Genomic DNA, 27133 nt, shown 5'->3' on the forward strand with positions numbered 1-27133 from the left:
ACGCTCTTTTCCTTTCCTCCCCCCCGCCCCCGCCCCCACCCCCTGCGCGGGGGCGTGGCGGCCGCGGCCGGGGGGAGGGGCCCCGCCGGTGACGTCAGCGGCGAGGCTAGCAACAGTTGCCTCGAAACCCCGCGCGAGGAGGCGCCATAGTGACCGTAGCCCTGGAGACTGTTACTTGCCAACCGGAGCCGCACGCAGCCCCGGCCGACCGAGCCCAGCGTAGCCCGGCCAGCCCGGCGGGGAGGAGGGCAGGTGAGGCCGGCCGGGGGACGGGCGGATGGTGGGCCGAGGGGAGGGGGGAGGGGAGGAAGCGGAGTGACTCCGGGGTCGGCGCCGCGGGTGAATCCGGATCCACTCCGGATTGGGGCTCGGCGGAGAATCCAGAGTCGCTACCGGAGGAAGCGAGAAGAGGGGGGGGGAGAGTTTGAAACGGGCGGAGGGGCGGGGGAGAGAAGAGCAACTTCGGAAGGGACGATCCGGAGCCGCTCCGGATTGTATTCCTAAGGAACTGCATCGACTCCGGATCGAAGGGAGGGAGGCCAGGCCCCTTGGGTCGGGCAGTGGGGGCGTAGAGCCTGGAATCGGGAGCAGAGGGGGCTTGGGTCAGCAAAGGATGACTTCTGGAGGGGGCAGCCAGGAGTGGTTATGGATTACAGGTGGAGGTGAACTGGAGCGACTCCGGATAGGAGGGACGGGTGAAGGGGAAGCCGGGCTTTGGAAGGGGCGGGCGGCGAAAGAGGCGAGCTGTTGAAACTTCGGGATAAGTGTGTAGACAGGACGGAGGAGCTGTGGAGTGGGTAATCTCGGGTGGCCCCTGATAATGGGAGAACAGGGGTGGAACATGGGGGTCTTTCCATGGGGGTGGAAGAAAGAGTTTCCAATGGGGTAAAGGCCATTTATGCACGGGAGGCTTTGCCTTGGATTTGCCCCTCTCTACATGCACATTTCTCCCATCCGGATCCTCAGAACTCAAAAATAAGCCCCCGTGCAGAGTTTTGAGAATTCGGATGGGAAAAATATGCATCTGGAGAGGGGCAAACCCAAGGCAAAATTTCCCATGCATAAATGACCAAAGTGTGCAGAAGGCTGATCTAAAGCGACTCTGGATCTCGGGGGGGGGAGTCCCCCCCCCCAAGAACAGGCCCCAAAGTGACTCCAGTTTCAGGATGGAGAGAATGTCATATTTGACCGTGGGAGGGAAAAGGCAGACCCGGAGTGCTTTGGCCTGGAGGGGGAAGGAGAAGAACGCATGTAATAGGTTGTGCCCATTGAAGGATCAAAAGTGTGCATTTGGAGAGTGAAGAAGAGTGGGAGAACCGGAGTGACTCCAGACCGGTAGGAGGAAGGGAAGAGCTCGGTGTGGTGAGCTGGGGGAAAGGATACTGGCTTGGCCAGGGCAGAGCCAGATTAAGGCAAAGGGAACAGGTATGTGTGGCAGACAGAACCCGAAATCCACAGCCAGCAGGGCCCTCTCTAAACCCACCTGGGTCTGCCTTCAGATGCCAACCTTCTTGGCACGAGGGCAAAGCGTGGGGAGATGCAGAAATCCTCCCAGCAGGTACGGGCTGCCAAAAGCGCAGCTGGGAGCAGCCGGATTCAACATGTGAGCACAAAACTTCCCCTTTGCCTTCATTCAGGGCGCTAAGCAACAAGCTCTACAATTCCCCCCCCCCTTTGTTGCTAAGGACTTGCCCACATTTTTTCCCCTGGCCTCTGTGGTGACTTGGGGTTTCTTGTACAGCGCCTGGCACCCTGGCTGCACAATCGTTGCTCCTGTCTTTTCCTTCCAGGGATCTTAGCTCATCAGACTTTCCCTCCCTTACTCCCATATCTACCTCGCCATTTACTCTGATGGGGGGGGGGGGTCTGTTGAAGTTGCCTGCAATCTTTTTCATGTTTGGTAAACCTGATTGGCAAAATCTGCCGTTTGTTTTTGAGCGAATCCTTGGCGTGGTTTGGCTTGCTTGCCATGAGCTATCTGGCAAGATGCTGTGGGATGGATTGTATACTGAAATGTGTGTGGGGGGAGGGGCTGGTATTTGGGACAAACTGAACCTGTGTGTTCAATGAATTGTGTTAAATAATATGCTTGTTTTATCAGTGTTTTTTTAATGCAAGGCAGATGGACAAAAATCACATTTTCCTCTGCTGTCTAGCTCATTTTCAGTGTTTTTGTTTTGTTTTTGCAAATCAGATTCCTGAATTTGCGCTATCATTTGAAATCAAGAAGGGTAAAGCTGAGTGGAATAAAAAAGAAATTCTGGTTTTTTTCTAATTTATTTTTCTCCTTCAGGCCAATAGCTCAAGAATCAGGTCATTTTTGTGGTGATCGATTTCTGTGGCAATCTTATTGAGAAACTGATCATTGTTCTTCTCAATCTGGGGTGTCAAGGAGAGGACATCTCTCTTTCCAATCCTTGACACCAGGGCTAGGTTTAAGGCCCACAAGCCTGAGTAGATGTTTCAGATTCCTGGGCAAGAAGTTCAAATATTTAGGATTTTATTTTCTGTCAGCACTGTCATCGTAAATATGAAACAATTTGGGGAATCCGGTTTCTGTCCCCTGGACGCGGGGACTGGAAGTTCTCGTTGCTTTTTCTGTGCTTAAAACTTCTCTTGCAATGGCATTTCAGTGGTATTTTTTTTAAAGCCCATTTAAAAAAAAAAAACCCCGACTGTAGCAGCAAACTGAATAATAAAAAATTAAGCGAAGGTGAGTTCCTTTGTACAGATCAGTTTCTGAGTATCTAAACTTTGCCCTCTGCAATGGAGCATTGGACCTATGTATTTTTTGGGGGGGGGGTATTCAGAACAATATCTCTGCATTTAAGTTTGCAATTCCCAATTCGCAGGACTGGAGGGAAGAAAAAGGTGCTCGAATCTCACTTCCTCCCCTCCGGAGTTGGGGGGGGGGATTAAATGTCTTGTTGTGCCATTGGCTGACATTCTGAATAATGTAATAGGGTAGGCGGGGTTGCAGATCCGGGAGGTTCCTTGTCCCTCGTAAACTTTCCACAGTGTTCTTGCTGAGGGTTGCGGAGATCTATTTAAAACCTTCCAACCCCCCTGTTGAGGACTGCATGCCAGCGCTGTCGAAATCTGGCGAGCATTCCTGGAGCAGGATTCCGTCTGGTCGGCATGCCAAGGCTTGAAGTTAGCTGCTGGGGAGCAGAACCTGGTTTGCTTGGGCCTGGCTCAGGATTAGGTTTCAGATACGTGAAACCGCGGCTTCCTTCGCTTTGGTCCCGGGGCGCTCGCTCGTTTGCCCTCCTTTTTCGTCCCTCAGTTCGGGCCGTCCGTCCATCCAAGGGAGCTTTTTTTGCTGCCCTGAATTCTTCCCATGAGCTTTTAAGCGAGGCGGCTGGACTGCGATAAGCCTTAAAGAACTTGAGACCAATGCTGAGCTCAGAGCAGATCTTTGTCCCTTTTTTTCTGAAACGGGACAGTGACCCTTCGCAAAACTGTCCGAGGTTCTGCGTCGCTTGGATCTAAGATCTTGCAGTGGGGGACCTCAAGGGTGGGAGCCATGGAACGGTGACAGTTGACACAATATTGGAGGGGAAAGTGCCGTCAAGTCGTATTACTGCGATCCATAGAGATTTCAAGGCCAGAGGTGGTTTGCCAGGGCCTGCCTCTGTGTAGCAACTCTGGACTTCCCTGGTGGTTTCCTGTCCAAGTACTAACCAGGGCCGACCCTGATTAGCTTCTCAGGTCTCATGAGACCGGGCTAGCCTGGGCCATCCAGGTAAGGGCAATGATATTATTCTCCCCATATTCTCCCTGATCAACTCGGGGCCAGTGGCGTAAGTAAGGCAGTACGGTTTCAACTCGCAGCAGAGTCGAGATGCAGATTGGGGGCCTTCCCGCTACCCCACACAGTCTCTTTGCTCCTGTTGTGCCCCATCTCCCAAAGAAATGACAACGGGTCTCCTTGCATGTAAGCCCCACTGAAACCCATGAACCTGCCCCAGGGCACGTGGTAAGTTGGATCCTGCAGATCCCTTCTGCCAGAAGCAGTGGTTTTCTTCTGGCGAAAGGAACCTTGCCCCAATACGAGAGACTCTTAAGTTAGAGGAAAGTTCCTCGCATTGGAGGATGGACCTCTGCTAGTAGAACAGATCCAGAGAATCCAACCCTCCGTAGATTAACAGGTGGAAAAAACGCATCGGAAGAGTCAGATCCCCAGTGGCAGAGACTCGGCAGTTTATTTATATTTATTTATTAAATGTATACCCCTCCCTTTCCGGCACTGCCAGGCTCAGGACAGCTTCCAGCAGAAAACATACAATAGATCACGTATATAACGTCAGCATTAAAAGCATACAAATAAAATCTTTAAAACTATAACCCAGTTCAGAGTAGAAGAAGGGGAGTTGATTTTTATACTCCCATTTTTTCCCTACCTTTTAAGAAGACTCAAACCAGCTTACAATCGCCTTCCCTTCCTCTCCCCACAACAACGTTGTGAGGTAGGTGGGGCTGAGAGAGTTCAGAGAGAACTGTGACTAGCCCAAGGTCGTGCAGCAGGCTTCATGCATAGGAGTGGGGAATTGAACCTGGTTCACCAGACCGGAGTCCGCTGCTCATGAGTAGGAGTGGGGACTCGAACCTGGTTCGCCGGATTAGAGTCCACCGCTTCTAACCACTGTACCACGCTCCTAACCACTACAACACGCTGTCTCTCAAGTAGCCGACTTAGGCTTGGTTTTCACAATGGCAGTCACTCTCCATCTAGGCTGACTCACTTCATGTGAGGCTCCTAAAATTGGGTACTTTATGGTAAAAACAAATCACACACACATGGTCTCACCTTTTCTTGGAGAACATTCCTCTGTTAAAAAAACAGAAATGTAGAAAACAAATGTTTTAGGGAGAAGGTGAGGCTAGAACCCTTCTCTTTCATCTTCTTCTCCATATGTGAGGAATTTTCTTGGTGTCAGAACGAGCGTTCTGTCACTTCAGCCAAGGGGGTGTAGCTCAGGTAAAGGTCCCCTGTGCAAGCACCAGGTCATTTCTGACCCATGGGGTGATGACACATCCCGACGTTTACTAGGCAGACTTTGTTTACAGGGTGGTTTGCCAGTGCCTTCCCCAGATCTTCTCTTTACCCCCAGCAAGCTGGGTACTCATTTTACCGACCTCGGAAGGATGGAAGGGTGAGTCAACCTTGAGCCGGCTACCTGAAACTGACTCCCGTTGGGATCAAACTCAGGGCATGAGCAGAGCTTGGACTGCAGTACTGCAGCTTACCACTCTGCGCCACGGGGCTCACAGTAATACATACAACAATTATAAATACCGTAAAACATCATAAAAGCACAAAATGAAATTTAAACTAGTTTCAGTTAGGGCTAATTTAAGATAGTTTAAATCAGGCCTAATTTAAACCAGTTTAAGTCAGGCCTAATTTAAGTAGACTTGTTTGCCACCTTTGCTTTTGAACTTCTGCAATGTTTTCTGAACACTGCCCTTGTAGAGAAGAGCATTTGTACATCTCTGTGTGAGAGACAGCGTAGCGTAGTGGTTAGCTCGCTGAACTCAGGTCCAGGATAACCGTGTTCTGATCCCTGCTGCAAGGCTCACTGGGTGACCCTAGGCCAGTCACTCTCCTACCTTGGGTTGCCAGGTTCCTCTTTGCCACTGGCAGGAGGTTTTTGGGGTGGAGCCTGAGGAGGGCGAGGTTTGGGGAGGGATGGGACTTCAATGCCATAGAGTCCAATTGCCAAAGGGCCATTTTCTCCAGATGAACTGATCTCTATCAGCTAGAGATCAGTAGTAATAGCAGGGGAGCTTCTGCTATTACCTGGAGTTTCAACAAAGTCTGGTCTCTCTTCCTCTTCTGTGCTCCACTCAAAACATTACGTTTCATTTCTGCTGAAAGGGTTATTCACCTGGACATATATATCTTAAATATTTAGTATTTAGCCTCGCCCCAATCCGATGTAGGGTTATATTATATAAGTGTGCTTGCAACAAGACCTAAATATTTAAACATTCTGCTTCCATAATGAATGTGTCATTCCTTTAATTGTACTAACAGTCTTTATTCTTAATACAAACTCTCTACTGTGTGCTGATTCACAAAACTGCTGGACAAGACCTAGATCTAGCTTACTGGCATAGCTAGGGTGTCTGGCACTGATCTAGCCTCATCTACGTATAGGTCTACCAGACTACATTTAACAATTTTCTCAACTTGCACAATTAAAGAGCTTATCCATTCATATATTCACAAACTAGCAATACCTGGTTATTAGTACTGCATCATAAATTCATAACCTTAAATGACCACTACATGATTACCGTACAAGTGTTCAATGTTGTGATTGAATCTCCGGTTCAATCACTAATAATCTATGCATAGCCCTATGCCTGGGTTGATATACAATGTATAAATATATCCAATAATCATGTCATTGCTATTAATAGTACTACAGTAGGTCTAATGTTAGCAATGTCAACTGAGTTTAAGTGACGTAACATATACGCTAAATTACGTTATACAGCACGAGATCCATACACATAGGCCTACATGCAAGTGAGGTGGCATGGTGGCAAAGGTGACTGCAATACTAACCCAGGGATACTAAATCAGACAAATCACAATGTCCATTTGTAACACAATAACATTACAGCAAATATTATTTTATAGTTTAGTATAGTCTAGACTACTGTGTAGTAGTATTTATTTATGGCAAGTCACTTAACATACACAGATTAGCATAGGGCCCCTATGATCGTGGGGGCCCCGGGCAAGTGCGTTAAGATGGCCCTGCCTAGTCCCTTTAACTGGAGATGCCAGGGATTGAACCTGGGACCTTCTGCATGCCAAACAGATTCTGTACCACTGAGCCACAGCGCTACCCCAAGCTTTCATTGGCCTGGATAACTTCTGAGCCGCGACGTTGGCATTCCAAGAAAGTTTGAAATGGGAGAAATTTCAACCTCAGATTTTATTGTCCATTTTTCTTAGTACATGATGTCAACAAAAACAAAACATAAAACAAACTACTAAAAGAACCGAGATTACAACAAGTAACATAGGACTCATGCCAAGTTCTCCTTTAGAGATAACATAATAAACATAAGACAAGGAACATATCATTACTCGGGAAAAGGTTTTTAAAAAATCAAAGCCAGATTTTAAATAGATACTTTAAATGTTTACCAAATTTAAGTAATGCTAGCAAAAGAAGGCTGGTACAAGCCCGGACCATTTGCAAGTACTGCTTCCTGGAGAGAACTTTATTAGAGAATGATTGCTAGAATATTTTGCAATTTTATCAATTTTAAGGTGATAATTTTAACCAGGGGTTGTTTTTTATTGATCTTACACCTTTATTTGTACGGGTAGTCTGTGATTCTTCAGTGCAAAACTATTGAGTCTGGAAATTTTGATGTGTTGGCAAGTGATTGGTCAGTCGACCGTATTAATACATTTGAATTTACTGCTTCACGCCCCACGTTTTCGCCGTTCTAATGTGACTGATTGACAGCACGGCAGCCCTGACAACTCCAGATAAAGAGACTAAAGTTGCATACTTGGGGTGGAACTTTTCCACTGAAAAATATAGCATTCGTGGAAAATTATGTGCCCCACCCACTGCTCCTGAGGACCCTTTCCACTTCCCGGAGGGAGATCTCTAGAGGAAAGCTCTCTGGCTTTCCTATCTGTGCCTATGACCTTTGCTCTCTCGTTTCTGCTGTCCCCGTATGCCTTGAATTTACTTCCCTGTAGAGCTCGTGCTTTTTTCCCGTTAACTGATCAATTGGGGCAACGTGCCAACCCATGGGAGTTGACTAGTGTGCCAGGCCAACATGAAAGGGCTGATCTTTGGGATTTGTTTCCCTCCCTGATCGCCTGGAGTTCCTTGTCGCTCGTCGTAGGTGATCAGGCAAGGGGCGCGTTCTCTCTGTCTTTCTCTCTTTTGTAGTAGAAAAGAGCAAAAGTCCAGCGGCACCTTAAAGACTAACAAAATTTCTGGCAGGGTAAGAGCTTTTGTGAGTCACAGCTCACTTCTTCAGATATCCACTGTGACTCACGAAAGCTCATACCCTACCAGAAATTTTGTTAGTCTTTCAGGTGCTACTGGACTCTTGCTCTTTTCTATTGTTACGGACAGACTAAGACGGCTAGCCGTCGGGATCTCTCTTTCTTTTGTGGCTGCTTTGATACTGTCTCGATCATAAGCATGAAAGATTGATTCATGTGTCTCGGGGAGGGGCTACCACCAACCTGCATTGGGAGGGGCTGTGGCTCAGTGGTAGACCCTCTGCTTGGCAGGCAGAAGGTGCCAGGTTCAATCCCCGACATCTCCAGTTAAAGGGACCAAGCAAGTAGGTGACGTGAAAGACCTCCGCCTGAGACCCTGGAGAGTCGCTGCCGGCCTGAGTAGACAATACTGACTTTGATGGACTGAGGGTCTGATTCAGTATAAGGCGGCTTCATGTGTTCATGTGCTGTACTTTTCTAAAAAAAAGAGAAATGGACGCAAGCTGCTTTACAATAAATTTTAAAAATCAGCTGTGCAAAACGTGGAGGTCCAGAAAGAGAGAACCAGCCGGCCCTTTCGGCTTCCTGATTCTCCCAATGCAGTTGAATCATTCCAGTCGAACAAGAGCCAGCGAAAACTCTGAAGCTTCTTAGAAAGGGTGGAAATGTTTTCACGGGTCCTGGTTGTTATTTTTTTTTTTTTTTTGCTTCCAGTGACGGTTTTTCTGCAAGTGAAGCTGTTGGCAGGGAGGTGTTCTGTGGTTTCCTGTGAGGCAGAAGTATTGGAGGCTTTTTTTGGATGGGGGGGGAGATGACTCAGGAGGGGACGTGTTAGAGGTTTGTAAAATGAACCATGGGGAGGGGCGCAGAGAAAGTGATGAGCAAACTTTTTCTCGCTCTCCCTTCATACTGGAACTCAGGATCACCCGCTGAAAGGGACTGGGAGTAGGCCGAGGGAAGTCCTCCTTCCTGCAATCCAGGACTGCTGCCATAAAAGAGGGATCGAGCCAGTTCATGGAGGAAGAAGGCTTCAGTGGCTAAGTGGGTCTTCCATGTTCAAAGGCAGTCTACCTCTGAACGCAAGCTGCTCGGGGAAGCAGCAACAGGGAAAGTCTGATGCTTCTCAAAAATGGATGCTGGTGTACCGGAGGCTTGATCAGATCAAGCTGAGATCTGCTTGCCTGGTGACCTTGGGCCAGTCGCCTCTTCTCTGCCCTCGCTTATTACCTTGCAAGGTTGTTGTGAGGATAAAATAGGGAAGGGAGAAGCATGTCCACCACCCTGAGTTTCGAGGAAGGGTAGGAATAAACATGTGCTGATGCTTTTATGAAAAAAAGAGGCTTTTTTTGGTGCCGTTATAAGGAAAAACACATTTTATGATTAAAACCGATGCTGAGTTTGGGAGGCATAGATGGATGAAAATACATCTGTTGGCTTCTGTCTGAGGTTCCGCCCCCCCCCCCCCCCCATATGGTTCAGGGTTGAGTCACTAGGGAATGGAGTTTGTCGCCATGCCGTTTCCCATATCAAAACTGCCCCCCCCCCAGGCTTTTAACCTAGTGAACTGCTGCTTCATTTTACCCAATGAAAACTAAAAGTTGGGGGGGGGGTCAGTTTTGATCAGGGAAGCAGCATAGAAGAAGAATTGTTTTTTAACCCCCCCTTTTTTCTACCTTAAGGAGTCTCAAAGCAGCTTTCAGTCACCTTCACTTCCTCTCCTCCACAACAGGCACCTTGTGAGTAGGGTTGCCAGCTTGAGGTTGGGAAATACCTGGAGATTTTGGGGGCGGAGCCTGAGGAGGGCAGGGTTTAAAAGGGGATGGAGTTCAATGCCATAAAGTCCAATCGCCACAGCGGCCATTTTCTCCGGGGGAACCTGATCTCTGACGCCTGGAGACCAGTTCTAATAGCGGGAGATCTCCAGCCACCACCTGGAGGTTGGCAACCCGGCTTGTGAGGTCAATGGGGCTGAGAGAGTTCGGAGAGAAACCCAAGGTCACTCAGCAGGCTTCTCGTGGTCAAAGAGTTATATTCCCCTTACGTAATGCAGCAGCCTCAATCCATGTTGGGTCGCCTCCTGCCCTCAACTACATGTCAAGTGATCTGGTTAAGGGTTAGGGTTAGGCAACGGATACTGTTGCCAACTTTGGCTTGGGAAATTCCTGGAGGTTTAGAGGAGCACAGAGTTCGAGGAGAGGGGCACTGAAGGGAAGTGATGCCATAGAATCTGTCCTCCAGGGCTGCCATTTCCTCCAGGGAAATGGATCTGTGTAGTCTGGAGATCAGTTGTAATCCCAATAGAACTCTAGGCCCCTCCTGGAGGGTGGCAACTCTAGCTGAGGCCCTTTTCCTGTGAGTTTTTAATTGTAGTTTTTAAGTTAGGCTTTATTAGGATGCGTTTGTATTTAAGAGCGATAAGCTGCAGTACTGCAGTCCAAAGCTCTGCTCACGACCTGAGCTCGATCCCTACGGAAGTCGGTTTCAGGTAGCCGGCTCAGGGTTGACTCACCCTTCCATCCTTCCGAGGTCGGTAAAATAAGCACCCGGCTTGCTGGGGGTAAAGAGCAGATGACCGGGGAAGGCACTGGCAAACCACCCCGTAAACAAAGTCTGCCTAGGAAACGTCGGGATGTGACGTCACCCCATGGGTCAGGAATGACCCTGTGCTTGCACAGCGGACTACCTTTTTACCATTCTTGTATTTATAGGTTGAGTATCCCTTATCTGGACTGGTTGGGACCAGAAGTGGTCTGTATTCCGGATTTTTCCGTATACTGGAATATTTTTGCATATACATTATGAGATATCTTGGGGATGGGACCCAAATTCATTTGTTTTATGTACTTTTTACAAACATAGCCTGAATGTAATTTTAAACAGTATTTTTAATAGTTTTGTGTACATTGCACCATCAAAAAGCAAAGGTGTTACTGTCTCACCAGAATACCTGTATCAGCTGTTCAAGAAGAGCAACTACAAACAGCAAACTAGCAACGCCAGGCTTTCATTCTCCACCTGCGACACAATGTACACCGGATTTTATTCTTTTAGGTGAGAAGAAACATTGAAAGCAGGCAGCACGGATCTGCCAGCATGCCGGCTGAAAGGGCTGTTTTCGGATCAGTCCGTTTCGAAGGCACCTTGGAAATTTGGTGCGGGAAGGTAGCGGTGTAAAAACTTAAAAGATAAACGAGAAGCAATCCATACACCGGGAAAGATCCGTGTGTTACGTGGAAATTGCAGCTGGATGAAGCCCTTGTGCACCAAGTTAAGGATGCTTTTAGTATGCAGGGGGGGGGGCATCTTCACACAGGAATCTTTAAGCACAGGTCTGCTGCCCCGCTCCTCGATAACCTCTCTGGAGCAAAGCACGTCTTTGGGTCCCTCCAGATTGCGAGCCTGGAAATCTTGCTTGCGTCGCAAGGGCCATCTGAACATTCCTTCCAAGGTGTATCTGTGGTAGCTATGCAACATTTAATTGCATTTCTGGGCAGCGGGAAGGCCAAGAATTAACATGAGAATGGGCTGCGGCGTACCCTGAGCTGACCTGAGCAGGGCTGGCAGAACCTGTGACCGCCGCCTGGCCTTCTTTCTCTCATTCTCAGCGTTGGATCCCTGGCTTCCCCTCTGCGGGACCCTTTGCGTGTTCGGGTTCCAAGCTGGGCTCATGAAATTACTGGCGGGTTAGACAGCAAGCTCCGGTCAGTTAACCTATGGATGAAGAAACCATTTGATCGGTTTTAAGGCCGCTGCCTCCATTTAACTAATCAGCACCACACCAACGTGGTGTAGTGGTTAAGAGCTGGAGCAGTGGAGTCTGATCTTGAGAACTGGGTTTGATTCCCCACTCCTCCACATGAGCCGCGGAGACTAATCTGGTGAACTGGATTTGTTTCCCCACTCCTACACACGAAGCCAGCTGGGTGACCTTGAGCAAGTCACATTCTCTCAGTCCCACCTACCTCACAGGGTGTCTCTTGTGGGGAGGGGAAGGGAAGGTGATTGTAAGCCAGTTTGAGTCTCCCTTAAGTGGTAGAGAAAGTCGGCATATAAAAACCAACTCTTCTCCTTCTTCTCCTCCTCCTCCTCCTCATTAAATCTCATTGGGTTAATTGGCTGTGGCTGCAATCCTATGCACGTTTTCTTGGGAGCACGTCTCGTTAGAATTTTTTTTAACATTCTTTTTATGATAATAAATTTTTATTGTTATATAAAGGAAGGGTACAAAAGGGAAAAAGGGACAGGGGAAAAGAAAAAAAGTGTCCAACATACTGTTATAAAAGAGATTAAATGCAAAGATAAGTCAAACAGACTATATTGCCCTGCAGTTCTAAACCCTTTTCTAATCTCAAAGATCAGGGTTATTCTCTAAGATTAAATTTAAACTAAATATCGTTAACATTTGTTAGTGTCCACTTTGTTATTTTGTTATTGTTAGTTTTGAACTTCAACATATTTATAAAATAATTTCCATTTTTCATTGAACTGCTCGTATTTCAAATCATTACTTATATTGATCATAAGGGTCATTTTTGCCATAATAGCACACTCCATCAGTTTTTCCTTCCATTCTTCTGGAAGAAGTGGTTGTTTCCGTTTCCTCGCTTAAAGTGTTCTAGCAGCGGTTACAGCATATTTGAATAGATCTTTGTGTCCTGTTAGAACTTGTGTCCCGGTCAACGAACGGGGGATTGGGCTAACCACTGCTTTCATTGACTGTCTGTCTCTCTCACCCCCCCCACCCCACCCCCCCTCAATTTTTTGAAGGTTCTGAAACAGTGGATATAATTTCCTCCTGCAGAGACTTCACCCGGGAGGTCACCGTCTTATGTTCACACTGGCAATCTTTGTCTCTGAGTTCTCCACCCATGACCCAAAAGTTTACTGCTCACCGTCTCACTTTGCTGCCCTTTGACCCTGGAGCTTCCGTGTGCTCCCCCCCCCCCAGTATTGTTACGGGCAAATACTTTACACTTGCTCAGATATTTTAATAACTCGTGGAGCAACGGTCGTGCACCGAACATGGGTGTTGCTTCCGTGTCTGGAAAACCTTTCGCACCCCGTGCACGCGTGTCCACTGAGAGCGTACATAATCGAGAAGCTCAAGTATGAGGGGAAAGGGGAAGTGTGCGCTTTATTGTGGCCTAGAATCCCAGGGCATGGCCTGGGCGGAATGTGTCAGAATATGGCCCATCTCTGAATCTTTTTGTTTGTTTGTTTGGTTTATGGCTTACTTATGGAATCAGGGGAGCCCCAGGTTAAAAACTGGCTTGGAGCATTGTCGTTTTGCATGCACGTAAATTGTGCATGTAGAGCCAGCGAGGTGTAGTGGTTTAGAACGGTAGGATGCTGATCTGGAGAACCGGGTTCGATTCCCCACTCCTCCACATGAGCGATGGAAGCTAATCTGGATTTGTTTTCCCCACTCCTACACACAAAGCCAGCAGGGTGACCTTGAGCAAGTCACATTCTCTCAGTCCCACCTACCTCACAGGGTGTCTCTTGTGGGGAGGGGAAGGGAAGGTGATTGTAAGCCAGTTTGAGTCTCCCTTAAGTGGTAGAGAAAGTCGGCATATAAAAACCAACTCTTCTCCTTCTTCTCCTCCTCCTCCTCCTCATTAAATCTCATTGGGTTAATTGGCTGTGGCTGCAATCCTATGCACGTTTTCTTGGGAGCACGTCTCGTTAGAACCAACTCTTCTCCTTTTTCTTTTCGTGCAAAGATTTGCATGCGCACCTTTTCCCACCCGGCGGAGCAGACGCGCCACGGCTTTACGTGCCCCCTTTTGCGTAGTGGGAAAAGCCAGACTGCTTTTGCGACTCGTCACATGTGAAGCCCCTCTGAGAAGCGCTGCCGATCCAGCATGGAAAAAGGGGCTCGTTCCCCCTTTATTTTACTCGGGACAGTGCCGGAACTCCCCGCCCCCTCCTCCGGAGGAAGAACCAGATCAACGGCTGCCCTTTCAAGCCAGCCTGGCTTTACAGCTGTGTTCTCCGTTGGCAGGGAGTGGAAACGGGGGTGGGGGTGAAGGGAGAGACTGTGTCACTGTGTTTAATTTAAAGACTGGGCCCGTGTTGTCTCTGCTATCCAGGCAACACATGCTCACACTCAGCATTTTTGGCGGGGAGGCACGAGTGGGCGAGTTGAGTCTTCTACCTCCCCGGTGCCAAAGCTGCAGCGGGGAAAGGAGGGTCTGATTACGTCCCTGCTCCCCCCCCCCAGACTACTTCTCTTGTTCTTAGCCTTCCGAGAAGCCTCTGCCATGGGTTGGGCCGAGCTGTTTTTCCCCCGAGGCAGCCTGGAGCGCTCTCCGGTTGAGCGGAGACTCGAACCCAGGACTGCCGCAGATCAAAACCCAAAACAAAAGGCCACAGTACCTCTGTACTACTCAAAGCTCTAAATAAGAAAAAAAAGTGCAGGGTGCCAAGCATATGATAAACTCACCACAATTATATTAGGTAAGGTAAAGGTCCCCTGTGCAAGCACCGGGTCATTTCTGACCCATGGGGTGATGTCACATCCCGACGTTTACTAGGCAGACTTTGTTTTACGGGGCGGTTTGCCAGCGCCTTCCCCGGCCATCTTCCCTTTACCCCCAGCAAGCTGGGTCCTCATTTGACCGACCTCGTTAGGATGGAAGGCTGAGTTGACCTCGAGCCGGCTACCTGGAACCGACTCCCGTCAGGATCGAACTCTGGTCGTGAACAGAGTTTGGACTACAGTACTGCAGCTTGCCACTCTGCACAATTCTATTACTTACACTACATAAACCCAGTTCGTGCATACAATACACATTTGGTAAAGAGCGAAAACTCAGCAGAATATAGGATAGTTATCGAATGTACAGTCCATATATAGTCCGTGAAAGAATCTTCCAAAGCAAAGTGTAGCTTGGATATTCAAAGCAGCGATGGTTGCTTCCAATTCAAGACGACCTCCAGATACAATGATAAATATCCACACACCCCAAGTCCACTGCGCAGGCGGTGATTTAGAAACAATTGCCGATTTGTGGGGCCTTCCTCAGTGTGCTGTGTACACAACGATGAATTATTTCTTATCGTATACTAATGGGAACGTGAAATTTATCCTACCCATCTTTAAGTCTTTCCTAAAGGCTGAATGAGATGGCAGTTGTTTCTAGATCACCGTCTGGGCAGTGGACTTGTGGTGTGTGGATGTTTTCCACTGTATATGGAGGTCATCTTGAATTGGAAGCAACCATCGTTGTTCTGAGCGTCCAAGTTACACTTTGCTTTGGGAGATTCTTTCACGGACTATATATGGACTGTACATTCGATAACTATCCTATATTCTGCTGAGTTTTCGCCAGATGCCACATCCTCACCCCCCTCCACCCCAGAAACATCGATTTGCCCAATAGGACTAACCATATACTCCTGACCATATACAGCATAGAAAGGACTGAAACCAGTAGACTGATGTACAGCATTATTGTAAGTATATTCAGCAAAAGGCAACAACTCAACCCAATCATCCTGATGGAAATTGACATAACAACGAAGGTAACATTCTAACACAGCATTGACACGCTCAGTTTGCCCATCAGTCTGGGGATGGAATGCACTAGAGAGACCTTGCTCCACCCCCACCAATTTAAGGAAAGCTTTCCAAAATTTGGCCACATAGGTGCCCCCCCTGTCGCTCACTATCTTTCGCGGGAAGGAATGTAGACGGAAGACATGTGACACAAAGAGGCGGGCCAGCTTTGGGGCGGAGGGAATACCTTCGCACGGGATGAGGTGCACCTGTTTGGAGAAAAGATCTGTAACAACCCATAAAACAGTTTTACCCTCACTAAGAGGGAGGTCAGTCATAAAATCCATGACAATAACTTCCCAGGGTCTGGAGGGGATTTCTAAGGGTTGCAAGAGTCTGGGGGGTTTCCCTTGAGAACGTTTGACCGTGGCACAAATCGGGCAACTGCGGATGAAAGAGTCCACGTCGGCACGCATGCCTGCCCACCAAAACTGCCTACGCAATAAGTGGAGCGTTTTCAGAAATCCGAAGTGTCCTGCAGTTTTGGCTCCATAGGCTAATTGCAGGACTTCCTTCCGCAGCCCTTTAGGCACATACAGTTTAGAGTCTTTGTACCAGCAACCACCCCGTTCCAGGAGGGAAGGGGGAAGTGTCTGAGCTGTGCGTTCAGCCAGGCATTGGGTACGAAGAGAGTCCAGGAAGGAACCGGGCAGGTCCACTCCGGCTGTGGAGGAGGGTGGAGCAGGACTAGATGGCAGCGTCGGTGGGGCGGATTGTACAACTGGTTGATTCGGGGTTCTTGGCACAGGAGGCGCAATTGGGACTGGTGAGGGGGCCGGGCTGATCGGTTGTATAGACGCCCCCCCCCCAGGGGCGGTAATGTCCGCTGGTCGGGATTGGGACTGAAGCAGAGTTTGAGACAGGGTTTGCACCGCCAAGGTAGGTAAGGCACCCCTTTGTGCTGGGGTGAATAAGGAGACTGTTGGGCGGTCGACTTTCACCGGATACTGGGGCAGTCTGGAAAGAGCGTCTGCTAGTACGTTCAACTTTCCAGGCACATGCTTAAGCACAAAACAAAATTGAGCAAAGAAGTCAGCCCAACGCTGCTGTTTCGCGGACAATTTGTGGGCCCCTGTAAGGGCTTCCAAGTTTTTGTGATCTGTCCAGACCTCAAAGGGGACCCTGGAACCCTCCAGAAACTGCCTCCACGTAGTGAGGGCATGGTGGATGGCGGCAGCTTCCTTTCCCCAAATTGGCCAGTTCAGTTGGGAGTGCGCAAATTTCTTAGAAAAATAGGGGCAGGGGTGGAGAAGACCGTCTGGACCTTGCTGCAAAAGGGCACCTCCCATGGCCACGTCTGATGCATCCACCTGCACTACAAACATGTGGTCAGGATCAGGGTGCTTTAACACCGGTTCTGAAGTGAATAACTGTTTAAGGTTGTCAAAGGCAGTTTGACATTGAGCCGTCCACTGAATCTTAGTGTTGGGCAATGTGGCAGAGACCCCCTTACCCTTGGTTTTAAGGAGATCCGTGAGTGGCAGTGCCACTTGAACAAAGTTGGGAATGAAACCTCGGTAAAAATTGGCAAACCCGAGAAACTGTTGCACTTGTTTGCGGGTGGAAGGAGGAGCCCAATCGATTATGGATTGTATCTTAGTAGGATCCATGGTGAGCCCATGGTGTGAAATGATGTAGCCTAGGAATGTTAATTGTTCTCGGTGAAATTCACATTTAGAGACCTTAGCATAGAGTTGATTGTCTCTAAGACGCTGCAACACTTCTTTGACAAGAGCAACATGCTCGTCCATGGAATTGGAGTAAATAAGAATATCATCAAGATAAACCACCACGCCCCGATATAACAAATCATGGAGGACCTCGTTAATGAGTTGCATGAAGACCCCCGGAGCCCCCTTTAATCCAAAAGGCATCACTAGAAACTCATACATTCCAAAGCAGCTGGAAAAGGCTGTGAGGGGTTCGTCCCCGTCACGAATTCGGACTCGGTAATAAGCTTCAACCAAGTCCAGTTTGGTGAAAATGCGCCCCTCCTTTAATTGTCCCAAGATATCCGAGATTAAAGGGATGGAGTAGGCGCTGGTTTGAGTAACTGCGTTGAGTTTTTGAACGTCAATGCACAAGCGTAAGTCACCCGTCTTCTTACGGACAAAGAAAGTGGGGGCTGAGTTGGGAGCAGTTGATGGCCGAATAAACCCTCGAGCAAGATTTTTATCCAAAAAGTCCCGCAGTACGGCACGTTCCGAAACGCTCATAGGGTAGATCTTACTTTTAGACAGTTTGCAGTCTCCTACCACTTCAATAGCACAGTCTGTTCTGCGATGGGGGGGGGGGTAATGCATCGCATTCTTTCACATCGAAAGCATCAGCAAAATCCCGGTATTCATCGGGTAACTGGGCTGAAGGGAGGGCATCAGAGGCTAAGGCTGAGGCGGGTGGAAGGACCACCACGAGTTCGTGGCGATGCTGTTCACAGACCGGGTCGGTGAATGTAATAGTATCAGCCTTCCAGTCTATGGAGGGGCTGTGCCCCTTGAGCCAGTTGAGTCTGGAATCGAGACTCACGATCCTGACTTGGTCTCTGCGGGCAGGGAAGCGAAGTTTTGGGGGGAGGGTTTTGGCTGCTCTTCTCTTTGGTCCTATGCCGGACCAGGGAAACAAATCGGCGGCGGCTCTCCACCTCCTCCGCCAGTAAAATCCAATCCTCCAGGGTATCGGGGTCACCTCGCATGTATGACCAGTTCAGAATGTCCGGATGCAAGGCTTCACGGAAATACTGGATAAGGGTAGCTTCAGGCCAGTCCACTATTTTACTAGCAAGTCGTTGGAATTCGTCCGCGAATTCCCGGACCAGGGAGGAGCCTTGCCTGAGTTGCAAAAGTTCTGCTTTGGCTCGTTCCCCCATAAAGGGATCCTCGAAACGCCTTCATAAGGCAAACATAAAATTGTTGAGGGAGCGAATGGAGCGGGCCCGCGTATCAAACTGGAGAATCATCCAGATAGCCACTTTTTCCGTAAGTAGGGAGGCAATGAAACGGACGCGGCTGTCCTCGGAAGAATTGCCTTTGCTCCCTCATGTAACTATCCACATGGTGTAGAAACCGAGGCAGAGTCTCAACCGAACCGTCATAAGAAACCTTCAGCTTGGGTTGCCTCCATGGGATTGGGGGTGCAGGTGGATGTCCAGGAAGCGGTGCCCCTGGTACTCCCGGCGCACCCGGTAGCAACGGCAGGGCAGGGGCTCCTGGTGCACTGGGCCCTCCGCCAGGAGGAGCCGCTGGCTGCTGTGGCGGCTGCTGTGGCGGCGGTTGTGGAGGCTGTGGTGGCATACCTGGAGCCAGGACAACGGGTGCGGTTTGGGCCAGCTGTAATTGATCGTTGTCGTGGAGTAACTGGGTCATCTGGTCTTGTAAGCAGGCCACCTGGTCCATAAACTCCCGATTTTACATAACAGAAATATATCGTGTCCGGCTCCGCCAGTGCAGCGGGACTGGCTGACTCGGAGGTTGGTAGCCCAGAGTGATTCCCCGCCATACAAGTCTTCCTCGTTGAAATCATCTGATACATTGGGTAAGTTTCCTGCAAATCTACGGGTGTGTTGTACGCTACAAGACGGGACGAAAGTCAGGGAGAACGAGGGAAATCCAAATCCCATGGTATCCCGAGGACATGTGCCGGCCCTCGCACGTTCGGCGGCCAAACGTTGTTCCTCCTCCTGGGTGGCCCTCGCCTTGGCTGCTACAGCCTCCGCCTCTCGAGCCTGATCCTCGGCCCTCTTGCGTTTGGCCAAGATCCGATCGGTGTCGAGTTTGGCGGTGAGGGCCGCAGTAACCAATGGTAGAGCTTCCAGCTCTAATACCAAAAGGAGTTCAGAGGGATCAGTAAGATCCAGCAGTGGCTGAATCTGAACTGCCAGGGCTGCCGCACCAGTACCAAAGTCGGGGGTCAGTCGCTTTGTGATTTCGGCCACCGAAACTGTAGCTGAAGTCGCTCCCTGAAAGAGCGCAGCCACCTGCGTTGCCACTGCTTTCGCCTCCGTTTGGCAAACTTGGGGGTCCGGCGCAGCTGGGGCCGCCATGTCTCGCGATGAGGCAGGACCGATCGGGGCCCCCGCCCGTTCCAACTGCGAGTCTCCCGAGGTTAGTCCCGCCAACAAACTAGTCAACAGTTGTAAATCCTCCGCCGCCAAATGAGCGTCCTCCACCAACCAGTCCAACGTGTGGAGGTCATGGCCGGCACAGGAATCCGCGACCTCGGACGTCCAAGGGACCATCGCGGCTAGAGAGCGCCACTGAGCCTGAACAAGTTCAGTCAGGTGGTTGAGTTCTGCTTCCGTCCGATGTATTTCGGCTAAGACGTCCTGAATCAGGTCGGGGTCGTCATCCGCTGTCCCCAACGGAAGGAACCAAGGATGGGGCCCTTCCAGGGTTCTGGGCAGGAACCCATCACCCGAGGAGCGATCCTGCTCCCACCCGGGACCCGGGCGAACCGCACGGGGCTCCAGCCATGGGCAAGCAGCTCGGAGCACCGTCCCAGCTCCAATCTGAGCGCCAAACGAACCCTCCGGGACTCTAGCCGGGCAGATTAAAAGAGGGAAGGGTTCCTGCCTTAATGTAATCACTTGTTTCCACTGAAAGTCCAATAGCCACATCAAGAGACAGGTAGTCACAAAAGAGTTGGTTTATTGGTAACAGGTATACAGAGCTTAGAAATCAAAAGGCAGGAACGAAGGGGGAAGGGTGTACACTTGGTTATATGGAGAAACTCAGACAATACAGTCATATCATGATAACACCGTTCAGACTACCAGGCCTCCCACAAAGCTCCCAGGCCCTGAGAAGCTATGCCAGCTGGAGGCTGTTCTGATAAGCAACCTTGAAGCTGGAGGCAAACGGAGAATCCAAAAGTCAGCCTGACACGCGTATTGTATGCAAGAACTGGGTTTATAAGTAATACAACTGTGGGTCAAAACCCGGCAAGAATATCTGCCATAGCTGGACGGGGCCCCCCAGTCCTTGTGAGCATGTATCGGCCCCTCTTTTCAGAGTTCCTAAGCCCATCGTGGTTCTTAGGCGCATAAAAAGAGCTCTGCGGTCAGAGGTCCAGATACCACGAATCACCTAAACAGGGTGGGGCGTCAAAGCACCTTCCTCTGATCAGACGTGAACCTCGGGTTGCCAGCTTCCAGGTGGGGCCTGGCGATCTCCTGGAATTACAACCTATCTCCAGGCTATGGAGATCATTTCCCTTGGAGGAAATAGCAGCTTTGAAGGAATGGACTAGATGGCATTATACAGGGCTGAGGTCCTTCCCCTCCCCAAACCCAGCCCTCCCCAGGTTCCACCCCCCAAAATGTCCAGGAATTTCACAACCCATGGCTGGCAACCCTAACCTGGAAGCTTCATTTAAGTTTTCCCACCTCCTTCATTCCTCCCAGTGGCTCCCTGAGGCTGACCAGCATAGCACCCAGCGAGCTTTGGAGGTCATGCAGGGATTGGGGCCCAGGTCTCATAATACCAGAACGCGGGGTCATCTGCTGAAGCTGGAGGGTGAGAGATTCAAAACTGATAAAAGGAAGTATTTCTTCACACAACACATAGTGAAATTGTGGAACTCCCTGCCCCAGGATGTGGTGCTGGCTGCCAACTTGGAAGGCTTTCAGAGGGGAGTGGACATGTTCATGGAGGGGTGGGCTATCCATGGCTAATAAGTCAAAATGGGTACTAGTCATGATGCATACCTATTCTCTCCAGGATCAGAGGAGCAGGCCAATTATATTAGGTGCTGTGGGACACAGGCAGGATAAATGCTGCTACAGCTGTCTTGTTTGTGGGCTTCTAGAGGCGCCTGGTTGGCCACTGTGTGAACAGACTGTGGACTTGATGGGCCTTGGTCTGATCCAGCATGGCTTTTCTTATGTTCTTACGTCTGAACGTGATGTGCTTAGCATGACGCAGTGTGCTCATGTGCCTCCAAATCCGCTGGGTTGCATAAAGGAAAATGCGCCCAGACTCTCTGAAGGGGGGAAGGTTGGGGAGCATCCTTCATCTGCGGTGTTATTGTTCCTAATGGGTCTACGGACTGACGGAGTCGTAACGGCGCTCTCACGGAGCGTGACACAATTTTGAAAGGGGGGGGCATGCAAGGAAGTGATGCTAGCTGTCTGCCTCTGCCTCTTTGACCCCGACAATGCGTGGCTTTGTTTAGAGGGAGAAAGCCACTCTGCACATGTTCAGGGGGGCACGCATTTTGCCCGTTCCAGGGCTGGCTTCCAAAAGGGTTGAAGGAAGCGCCATTCAGACAAGGGGGGGGTGTAAAAATGAGGCTGGGGGGGCATTTTACGACGTTCCCAATAAATGGGAAGTTTTTAAGAAATCAGCGGGGGGGGGGGGCGCGGAAAAAACGATCACTTGCCAGAAGTCTACTATCTTTCCCCTTCACACACACGGATTATCAGGTGGGGAAAAGAAACACTGTTTCCCACCCCCCAAAAAAACTTTTGTATCCAAGATCAAACAATAGTATCGATTCAGAGCAGCTGGTTGCATCCGGAGCAAGGAGATAATCGTCCTGAATGGACACATCTTCCTTCCAAATGGGGGGTGGTGGTGGTGGGGAGAAACGGGAGGGTGTAGGGTCAGAGAAACACATGCAGATGTTCAATTAATAACCCGGGCCTGGGCTCTGTTTGCACTGGTCCGCATTGTTTGTCGAGTAACAACGGTTGCTACGGCGACGCGGTCCACTCCCGTTTCCAGGAGCCGGTTGCCGGGCGACGGGTAGAATGCTTCCCAAACCAAACAATGCCATCTCCCCGGCCATCCGCCCTCCTCCTTTCTCCCATTAGCTGGCTCGGAAAACACACTAAAATATGTCAGGGTTGTTTGTCAGTCCTTCCAGGACGGCTGCAGAAAATAATAATAATAATTTAAAAAAATTCTTCTCTATAGTAACGGGAAAAGTAGCCGACCGTTCCTGTGTGTTCTGGAGAAACATAACCAAATGACGCCTCCCCCCACCCCACGTGCAATCGTCTTCAAAAACAAATAGGAAAAGAAGAAAATGTTGCTTTTGAACATTAGTTTCTCTCTGTCGAGGAAAGAGCAGAGATTTTTCAGCCATGTTCTCCCTCTGTCCCCCCCCCCCATTTGTTTTAACACATTGCAAATGAAATTGCAGGGAGGATTTTTCAGTGCTTCTCCCTTGCTTGCGGCTGGTTTACCACCACACAGGAAAGTTTGCGCTGGTATTTGTCTCCGTTGGTGCCCGCGCTTTGGGGGCTGCTTTTGCAGGCTCTTTGACGCTGGATAAGCGCACCGTGCGGTCTTTCTCCTCGAGTTGGGCAACTCACCGATCGTGCAGATTTATCGGTGCGCGAGTAAGGCGGAGGGGCGCAGTTCCACACGGGCAGATGACAGCGTACAAAGAACGGTGCATCTGACTGGCGCAAGGAAGACGCAAAGTTGGAACATGGATGTGTTTTCGAGGGGGGGGGGAACAAGGTTGACTCATATGAAATTTCCCCCAGTTCACAAGTCCAGGTCAGACTGAATGTGAGGTTGGTTGGAAATTAACCCCGCCATCTCTCGTAACCCCAAAATATTTCGGAGTGATGCTCTGTTCCTGCTTAGTGACATCCATAGCCCGCCATGTTCCGAAGTTGCAGTTTTCGCTGTGGGACTCTTCACGAAGGACTTTCCAGGTTTCCTGACCTCCAATTTTAATTTGGATCCTGTGTGGCTCTTGTGAGAGAGCCAGTGTGGGGTAGTGGTTAAGAGCGGTTGACTCTACTCTGAAGAACCGGGTTTGATTCCCCACTCCTCTGCATAAGCAGCGGACTCTAATCTGGAGATCCAGGTTAGTTTCCCCACTCCTTACACATGAGGCCAGCTGGGTGACCTTGGGCTAGTCACAGCTCTCTTAGAGCTCTCTCAGCTCCCACCTACCTCACAAGGTGTCTGTTATGGGGAGACAAAGGGAGGGAGATTGTAAGCCGGTTTGGTTCTCCTTAAAAGGTAGAGAAAATCGGCAAATAAAAACCAACTCTTCTCCTTCTATTAAGTTGTCTGAGTAGGGGCGCAAAAGGCTGTCACATAAGACCAGAGTCTTTCTCTATGCTCTGGCTATTTCCTGTGACCCAGTCCCTTGAAAATTGCTTTTTGAGGATTGCTTCTTAAAATATTGTTAAATTGTTTGTGTGTTTCTTACATCAACCTCCTTGAGGGCTCAGCTCTTGCTCTGGGATCCCTACAGATTAAATTGCTGAGTGGAGAATGGATGAGTTTTTGTCCCTGGTGTGCCTGTGGATAATGGGACGGTAGAGCACCATGTGCAGTGCATAAATGCTGGGGGTTGGTGTAGCCCGTGAATGGTGGAGTGCAAGTGAGGCGCATGTGCAGCTCATAGAGGCTGGGGCGCAGGTCTGACGCCTAAATGCCGCAGCCCTGTGAGACGCATGCGCCCCACATCAGTGCTGAGATGCTGTGAGCCACATTTGAGGCGCATGCACAGATGCTGGGGCACTGTGCGGTATGCACCATCTCCCGTTTCACACTAGCAGATTGTGAAGCATGTGTTGGCAACAAAGGGTAGGGCAGCTGGATCGTTTTTGAAGTGTATCTTCAAGTCAAAGTACCGACACCAGCATGGCCACCACACTGGCAGAGAAAAGGGAAAATGGACAGAGCATCAAGCGCAACAAAAGGCCTTCGACAGATGTATCATGTTTCCCCTCAAAATGTCTGTGGGGAAAGATGCGACCTGAAAGATAAAATCTGAGATAAAATTTTAGATTAAGGAAGATTGTCTGTTCTGTATAACAGATAGATATTAAATAAGAGGCAGTTCAGGATTATATAATAGTGTGAGAGATCCCCCTCTCTGAGTTTGCTTCTCCAAATCAGTTGCTCAGACGTTGATACAGAAACAATAGATTTATTGAAGCCTTCAGGAGATGAGACAGGCACAGGTAGAAAGTTGCAAGTGAGGGGCTATACGGGTTTACAGAATATATTGACTCCAGGGCACTGGGGCACTGGGGTTCACACTTATTGTTATGGGAAGTTACAAGCTTGGCATAATACAAAACATCAGACGGATCCCAGGAAGTCTGGTGCGGCTATCACACTTCCAAGGCCGCACCGGCCTGAGGGAGTACTGGCAGGAAGAACAGCGGGGGGGAAGATACATGGGCCATCAGGCCTGGCGCCTGAGACCAGAAGGTGTGAACTGCTTTTACGAGTTCACTGATAACACCGCAGGTGATGGAAAGCAGAGACACAAAGACAGAGACCCTCACATTCTGCCCCCCTTAAGGCCCCCCTCCGAGAGGACGAGGCTTATCGGGATAAGCGAGGTGGAATTCTCGGACCAAGCGAGGGGCTGCCATGTGGGGTGCGGCCACCCATTCGTCATGAGCGGAGCCAAGGTTTTTCCAGCGAACAAAGTAAAACAGTTTCCCTTTCTTCCATTTGGAATCTAAAACCTTGGATATTTCCAAATGGGTATCCCCTCCTACTACGGTAGGAATCTCATGAGCGGGAGGGGGGTGGAACTGGGGAGCTGCTACATAAGGTTTGAGGAGGCTTATATGGAAGACTGGATGAACTCCCTTGAGAGTCTTAGGGAGACTCAGTTCCACGGTAACCTCGTTGATTACTCTGGTAATGGGGAAAGGTCCTACATAACGGTCGCTCAGTTTTTTGCAGGGGCGAAGAGAGCGGAGGTTTTTGGTGGACAGATAGACTTGCTCCCCCACCTTGAGTTCCCACCCCGGAGACCGGTGTTTGTCTGCTTGTTCCTTGTACTTGCTTTTTGCCCTTTCCAGATTTTTGAGCAACCATGGCCAGGTGGATTTAACCACCTGAATCCACTCCTGAAGATCAGGGGTAGACTGGAGCTCTGGCGAGACGGGGGCAGAACCGAAAGGGCCAAAATCCGTCCCGTATATAACTTGGAAGGGACTAAAGCCGGTAGAGGAATGAGGCGCATTGTTGTACGCATATTCGGCAAATGGCAGCAGGTCGACCCAGTCGTCCTGGTGGAAATTTACATAGCAACGCAAATAACATTCTACTACCGCATTTACTCGTTCCGTTTGACCATCCGTTTGGGGGTGATAGGCGGAAGAAAGGCCCTGTTCCTCCACTCCCATTAACTTTAGGAAAGCCCGCCAGAATTTGGCAACAAACTGGACCCCCCGGTCGGAGAGGACCTTCCTCGGGATCGAGTGTAGCCTGAGGACGTGCGTGATGAACAGTTTAGCTAAGCCCTGGGCTGAAGGAAGACCTGCACATGGAACGAAATGAACCTGTTTGGAAAAGAGGTCTGTGATAACCCAGAGAACCGTTTTCCCCCGACTTGGAGGTAGGTCGGTGATAAAATCCATGGCGATGACTTCCCAGGGACGGGAGGGGTTCTCAAGCGGTTTGAGAAGCCCCGGGGGTTTTCCCATCCGTTTCTTGGCTGTGGCGCAGGTGGGGCAGCTGCGCACATACAACTCTACATCAGATCTCATACCGGGCCACCAGAATTGCCTTCGAACCAGGTGAAGCGTTTTTATGAAACCAAAATGACCCGCTAGCCTGGCCCCATGTACAAGTCCCAATACTTCTTTGCGAAGGGAAGATGGGACATATAGTTTCCCCCCTTGCACCCACCAAGTGTTGGTTCGTTCCAAGCCAGCGGGGAGGAGATGGTGCTCCTCCTCCTGTAAGGAGGCGTCCCGGAGTCGCTGTTGGAATGCTTCCGGGATACCTTTGAGCGTAGGGGGGGTCTCCGGTTGGCGGGCTTGGGATCGGGTGGTGACGGCCAAGCCAGGGACTTCCCCTCGCTGTTCGGGAGTGAACAGGGAGTCGACGGGGCGATCGAAATCGTTGCGATACTGGGGAAGTCGTGACAAAGCATCAGCTAGGGCATTTTCTTTGCCAGGGACATGTTTGAGGGTGAACCGGAATTTTGCAAAAAATTGGGCCCACCGAATTTGTTTGGCATTGAGTTTTCTAGCTCCCTTGAGAGCCTCAAGATTCTTGTGATCTGTGCACACTTCGAACGGCAGCTCGGCCCCCTCCAAGAAGTGTCTCCATATGGTAAGGGCATGTTTGACCGCTGCTGCCTCCTTCTCCCAAATGGCCCAGTTGATTTCGGACTGGGAAAACTTCTTGGAGAAGTAGGCGCATGGCCTCAACCGTCCCCCCTCATCCCTCTGCAATAGGGCCCCGCCCATGGCTACATCCGAGGCATCCACCTGCACCACGAAGGGCTTGGTGCAATCCGGGTGAGCCAAAACGGGTTCGGATGAAAAAAGTAGCTTTAAACGTTCAAAAGCTTGCTGGCACTGGGGAGACCATTGCAGACGGGCGGAGGGGAGTGCGGCGCTAGCCCCCCTGTCCTTGGTACGCAACAGGGCAGTGAGGGGAAGCGCAACTTGGGCAAAGTTGGGAATGAAATTCCGGTAAAAGTTGGCAAACCCCAAAAACTGTTGAAGTTGGCGGCGGGTAGTGGGGGTTTCCCAGTCCCGCACCGCCTGGACCTTGGCGGGGTCCATTTCCAACCCTTGGTGGGAAATCACATACCCCAGAAATGTAATAGAAGGTTGGTGGAATTCACACTTGGACACC

General features: G+C 49.9%; 1 protein-coding gene across 1 annotated transcript in view; it reads left to right on the forward strand.

The window, feature by feature from the left end:
- The first annotated feature begins 230 nt into the window (after nucleotides 1-230).
- Nucleotides 231-27133, forward strand: part of RFX2 (regulatory factor X2) — a 65514-nt gene continuing 38611 nt past the window's right edge. The window contains exon 1 of the mRNA XM_056867589.1: nucleotides 231-252. The gene's annotated coding sequence lies outside the window, so the exon portion shown is untranslated. The remainder of the gene's footprint in view (nucleotides 253-27133) is intronic.

This window comes from Euleptes europaea, chromosome 2, assembly GCF_029931775.1.
Source record: "Euleptes europaea isolate rEulEur1 chromosome 2, rEulEur1.hap1, whole genome shotgun sequence".
In the NCBI taxonomy this organism is placed as follows: Eukaryota; Metazoa; Chordata; class Lepidosauria; order Squamata; family Sphaerodactylidae; genus Euleptes; species Euleptes europaea.